The 7,500-nt window shown below is 26.0% G+C and overlaps 1 protein-coding gene across 2 annotated transcripts in view; it reads right to left on the bottom strand.

Annotated features, from left to right (window-relative positions):
• Window positions 1-7,500, bottom strand: part of LOC145303543 (uncharacterized) — a 573,173-nt gene that overhangs the window by 520,969 nt on the left and 44,704 nt on the right. The gene's annotated exons all lie outside the window — the stretch shown is intronic.

The raw sequence follows: 7,500 nt of genomic DNA, 5'->3' as shown, positions 1-7,500 counted from the left end.
TATATATATATACATATATATATAAATATATATATACAATATATATATATATATACATATATATATATATATATATATATATATATATATACATATTTTTAAAATAAATTAATAAATAAAATAAATTAATATATATATGCCGCTCCTCATTTAGGGAGTACCAAATTGGTCGATTGGAAAATTGTTCCCAACTCGCATTTAGGTAAAAATGCACTTTCATATAAATAATTGAATTCATTCAAAGGGTATCGCTAACAAAAACAAATAAAAACATCTCTCTCTCTCTCTCTCTCTCTATATATATATATATATATATATATATATATAAATATATATATATACATAAATATATATATGTATATCTATACATATATATATATATACATAAATATATATATATGTATATATATACATAAATATATATACATAAATATATATATATATGTATTTATATACATAAATATATATATATACATAAATATATATATATACACAAATATATATTTATAGTAAATATATATATATACATAATATATATATACATAAATATATATATACATAAATGTATATATATACATAAATACATATATATATACATATACAGTGATGATCATATTTATTGGCACGGTAAAATAAAAGTTAAATTTTGTCTAATAAATTCTAAAAAAGGGATTAAATTAAAGAAAATAACAAAGTATACTATGTATTTTTAACTGGCCTTTCCGATGCAGCAATCGGATTTTAGAAAAAAATAAATAACAAAGGAACAACAAACATAATTGCAAAAAACCCTTGTTCAAAATTATTGTCACGATTTATTTAATAATCAATTGTATAGCCTTTGGCCTTGATTACCTTCCTCAGTCGCTTTTCATAGTTTACAACCAAGTTGTTGCACTCTTCAGTAGTAATTTTAGCCCACTCTTCCTGACAATAATCCTCCAATTGAATAAGATTCTTAGGCTTCCTTTGCATTACCCTCAATTTTAATGTTCTCCATAAATTTTCAATTGGATTAAGGTCTGGGGTTTGTGATGGCCACTCCAAAACATTAATATGATTGTCCTCAAGCCATTTCTTAGTCAGTTTAGCCGAATGCTTTGGGTCATTATCTTGCATGAACCACCAACGACGACCAAGTGAGAGCTCTTTAGCAGAGTCTTTCAGGTTTTCATCCAATATTTTAACATAATCTTCCTTTTTTATGCTACCTGTGACCTTAACAAGTCGCCCTGGTCCAGAGGCAGCAAAGGATCCCCAAAACATCAAACTGCCTCCACCGTGCTTCACTGTGGGTATGGTGTTCTTAGGCAGGAAAGCTTCGCCAGATTTTCTGTAAATATAAGACACTTTATTATGGCCAAATAACTCTATTTTCGTTTCGTCAGTCCATAGAACAGGTTTCCAGAATGCAACATCTTTATCAATATGACGTTTTGCAAAGGCTAGCCTTGCTTTCAGGGGCATAGGCTTCAATAAGGGAGTCTTTCTCGGACGACATGCTTTTAAACCAGCTCTCTTCAAAACTCTACCAACTGTATGTCGAGATACATTCACTCCAGAGGTGCTCTGTTCATCAACAATCTCCCCAACAGAGATCATTGGGTTTTGTTTTACTTGTCGAACAATTTTCCGTTCATCTCTTGGGGAAAGAATCCTTTTTCTCCCTCTACCCTCTAAACTCATAACGTTGCCTTGCGATTTGAACTTGTTTATTATGGCTCTAACAGTGGATTTGGGAAGGTTTAGCTTCTTTGAAATCTTATCATAGCCCTCCCCATTGGTATGGCATGCTACAACAAGATTCCTGACGTCTTCGCTGTGTTCCTTAGTTTTAACCATGGCGATTGAAAATTATAATTTAGTCACTTATAATAGTTTAAATAAATCGCTATCTAAAAATTATCTGAAAAAAATTATTCACTGAATTAGCGTTAAACAAGCATAATATGGCTATAAAAAAGTTCAGAAAGCACGTAAACCGGAAATTGACTGATATTATACTGATACTAAAAGAAAAACAAAGCCGTGCCAATAATTTTAAACAAGGGTTTTTTGCAATTATGTTTGTTGTTCCTTTGTTATTTATTTTTTCTAAAATCCGATTGCTGCATCGGAAAGACTAGTTAAAAATACATAGTATACTTTGTTATTTTCTTTAATTTAATCCCTTTTTTAGAATTTATTAGACAAAATTTAACTTTTATTTTACCGTGCCAATAAATATGATCATCATTGTATATATAAATACATATATATATACATAAATATATATATATATATATATATATACATAATATCTATATATATACATAAATGTATATGTATATATATACATAAATATATATATACATAAATATCTATATATAAATATATATATACATAAATACATATATATATGTATACAAAAAATATATATACATAAATATATATATGCATAAATATATATGTATATATATACATAAATATATATACATAGATATCTATATATATAAATATATATATATACATAAATACATATATATATGTATACAAAAAATATATATACATAAATATTTATATACATAAATATATATATATACATAAATATATATACATATACATAAATATATATATATACATAAATATATATATACATAAATATATATATACATAAATATATATATATACATAAATATATATGTATACATAAATATATATGTATACATATATATATATAAATAAATATATATATACATAAATATATATATACATAAATACATATATATATAGATAGATAGATAGATAGATAGATAGATAGATTGATAGATAGATGAATATATATAAGTGTGCATATATGATATGCAACGGAATACACATTTTGCAATCAGTGTTTATTTCGATAACAAAAAGGTTGGCTTTAGCTTAAAATGTCAAACGGACATTAAATGAGGACTGATGCAAATATGGGCGTCAATGGCAATAACGGCCCTGGAATTTCCAGGGTCTGGCCTGGTAGGTAATCGGTGCACCACAGCTTGGACCCGCTCGTGTTTGCGTCATTTGAGCTAGAGATATATAAAGTAATGGCAATCTTCGAGGACGAGTTGCTGCCACACACACACACACACATATATATATATATATATATATATATATATATATATATATATATATATATATATATATATAAGTGTATACTTTTAGTTTCCTAGACGTACATCCACTGAAACTCCTGTGTTTATCAAAAAGTTCCCGCTAAATAAACAGAGCGTATTTATAGTATGTTTATCGATACAAACATTATAGGACAAAAACGTGGCTTGATAGTTTAGTCTCTTAGAAAAAGGCACTACAAAAACATGTACGCACATAAGTAACCAATAATGTGGGTAAAAAAACATATATGCATATATATATATATATATATATATATATATATATATGTATATATATATGTGTGTGTGTGTATCATTTCATTATATATTTTGTGTAAGCTTATTGTATGGTTATAGCATTTTTATACTCATTTGTCTATATTATTATTTTATTTTATTATACTACTAGCAATTAGCCGGCTTTGCCCGAGCCCTATGTACTTTTCATACCTTGTCCTACGTGTGAATACACTTTTTATTTATATAAAATTTTACATAAAATTTCAAATGTTTAGACCAAATTGTTGGAGTAATTCCGTAGGAACCATAGAGGTCATTTGGTTTTAAATTCGTATTAATTTTTACCCCTTCATAGTTATTATTTGGTCTCAGATCAAACTACAAAATTTTACCCATTTCCAAGTTACCTACATCTAAAATTCAAAATTGGCAGATGAATTGGGTAGAGTCTGCAATGGTCAACTCTTTCAATTTTGTCCATTTGGTAGCCAAATTTCCGTCCCCAAACTAATTAAAATTCTTGTCGCATGTCTGAATATACGTTATGTATACATTTCAAATGTTTAGACCCGAAAATGACTGAGTAATTTAGTAGCGACTACAGAGGTCTATTTTATTTAAACTTCGACCCCAATTTTGACCCCTTAACATTTATTTTTTGAGTTCAAATCAAATTAAAGAGTTTGATCCATGTCCAAGTAATCTACATTTAAAATTCCAATTATTCAGACCCAAAAGTGGCGGAGGAGTTTGGTAGAGTTTTCTGAACATGTGACAGCCAAATTTCTTGCCGAAAACCGAGTAAAAAGAGTTTCCCAAATATCAATACTACTTATGTAATATTTCGAGTCTCTAGACCGAAAACTGAAAGAGTTTTTTGGTAGGGAAATGTACACACACACACACACACACACACACACACACCACACACACACACATACACACACACACACATTTTCACTTAGCATTTCAGCCCGGCGTTCTCCGGGTGTTTGGATGTGTATGTTGAGCAAACAAAAAAAAAAGTGGTAGTAGGAAGGCAGGCTCGAACCCGTACCGCAAAGGAGGAAAAGAACGGGGAAAAAACTGATGTCTATGCTGTTACGACCACCGCCAAGTGACATTTTTTTTAAATTAAGGCTAAATAATCGAAAGATGACTTTCAAAAAAAAAAAAAAAAAAAAAGCGACGCCCCTGTAGAAAAGTGCCCAGTTTAAGGTAAAGGTGTTAATGCTTTTAGCCAATTTTTCGATATTTGTCGTCTGAAAGGTCGAATTCAAAACAATACTCATCTTGAGAAAATCCGTCGTCTCTGTCGAAAGTGATGGGCAGATATGCAAACATACATACATACATACATACATTTATACATTGGTAACTAAAAATTTTCGATCCAAACCACTCATAACAGCAAAGAAATACTCTTTAGACCATGATAATTCGAAGCTTAATGGGAAAAGGCGGTCGAGTTTCAATTCTGGTCCACAAAGCATTGAAATAAAAAAAATTAAAAAAAAACATTTACAAGTGTTTTTGATATAGATGTACATGAGAATACTTTGATAAATATGTTTTAATTTAAACAGGGATGGTATAATGAAATTGTTGGGTGTTCGTTGTCACCTGACCTCCATAGAATGGAAATATGTCACAAAGTTTAACAAGGTTTTTTAATATAGATCCACAGAATATAGTGATAAGTGTTTCAGTATGAACAGGTATGGTATAATAAATTATGGGGTTTATCTATTTATTTTTATTTTCATCATATTCAGCTTTGGTTTTGATACCCCCGAATTCGAAGCTATGTATTTACAACCCTTCCTTTTCATAACCTATCCAACTTTCATAAATCAGAGTCCATTTTCTGTAGGCTATTTTTGAACCCAGTCAACGACGGATACTTTTACTAGTATATATATATATATATATATATATATATATATATATATATATATATATATATACTTATATATATATATATATACTTATATATATATACTTATATATATACTTATATATATATACTTATATATGCATATATACTTATATATATACTTATATATATACTTATATATATACTTATATATATATACATATATATATACTTATATATATATACATATATATATAAAGTATATATATATAAGTATATATATATAAGTATATATATATAAGTATATATATAAGTATATATATGTATATATAAGTATATATATATATATAAGTATATATATGTATATATATATATATATACATTATAAAGATGAATGTCCGTGTGTGTGTGTGTGTGTGTGTGTGTGTGTGTGTGTGTGTGTGTGTGTGTGTGTGTGTGTGGTCACGAAGAGGGTCCTATATGGTTGACTATTTTAAAAAACTGATTACATATAATGATAGATGTATCGAGAAAAAAAAAATGGACATGTTTGATCTGGCAGGACGGTGGTTCATTATAATTGTGGGGTCTGCGTTCGCGCCAGGTCCACAAAGTTTGGGAATTAACGACGAGTATTTTGCTAGTATATATACAAACTTATATATATATATATATACTTCTATATATATACTTATATATATATACTTATATATTATATATAAGGAAATATATATATATATCTATATGTAAATATATATATATTTACATATATATATATATTTACAGATATATATATATTTACAGATATATATTTACAGATATATATTTACATATATATATATTTACTTATGTATATATATTTACTTATATATATATATACCTATGCATATATTTACATATATATATATTTACATATATATATATATATTTACATATAGATATATATTTACATATAGATATATTTACATATATATATATATATATATTTATACATATGTTTATATATATTTACATATATTTATATATTTACTTATATATATATTTGCATATATTTACTTATATATATATATTTACTTATATATATATATATATATATATATATATAATATACATACATTTACTTCCCTAAATATACGTCACAAAAAAATTAAAATTGGGTTTATATATACATACATATTTTCATATATATATATATATATATATATATTTATATTTACATATATTTACATATATTTAAATAAATAAATTAAACTTGTATATATATACTTATATATATATATATATATATATATATATATATAGTATATACATACGTTTACTTTATTAACTAAAGGTCACACAAAAATGAAAATTGTATATATATATTTACACATATATACAGGGTGGCTACAAAGTCTGGCTACATAATGTAGCAAGACTTTGTGGACACCCTGTATATATATATATATATATATATATATATATATATATATATATATATATACATACATATATATACGTATATATATATATATATATATATATATATTTACATATATATATTTACATATACATATATTTACATATACATATTTACATATATATATATTTACACATACATACATGTAAACATACATATATATATATATATATTTACATAAATATATATATATTTACATATATGTATTTGTATATATATATATTTACATCCATATATTTACTTACATATATATATTTACATATATATATACATTTTTATATATATATATATATATATATATTTACATATATATATATACTTATATATATTTACTTATATATATAATATACATACATTTACTTCACTAAATATACGTCACACAAAAATGAAAATTGTATCATCAAATGACTGTTTCAAGGTTAGTTATTTCCCAAAATTTTGTTCAAATCCATGCGATATTCACGACATTTTATTTATTATCAAGTAATTTATACTGGCCATTGCTTTCTTGTAGGTTTTTTTTAAATGCTCAAAAAAAGAAGCGATTAACGGTTATCGAAAAGGAAAGGATTGTTGCTGGACTCGCAGAAGGATTGTTCATCAAAGATTTAGGTATAAAGCTGGAAAGGGATCCAAGAACTTTGGCTTCATTCGTGAACAACCCCAACGCCAAATTCAGAAAGGATAAAGACACCAGGAGAAACTTTTCACATCGTGATATTCATAAAATTCGTAGGGAAATGAACCGAAACCCAAACAGCACCAGTGCTTACATTTTGTCAAGAGTT

Source organism: Euprymna scolopes, chromosome 19, assembly GCF_053919585.1.
Source record: "Euprymna scolopes isolate OS-2025 chromosome 19, ASM5391958v1, whole genome shotgun sequence".
Taxonomy (NCBI): domain Eukaryota; kingdom Metazoa; phylum Mollusca; class Cephalopoda; order Sepiida; family Sepiolidae; genus Euprymna; species Euprymna scolopes.
Note: the sequence above shows the minus strand (reverse complement) of the source record. Positions and strands in the feature narration are given on the sequence as shown.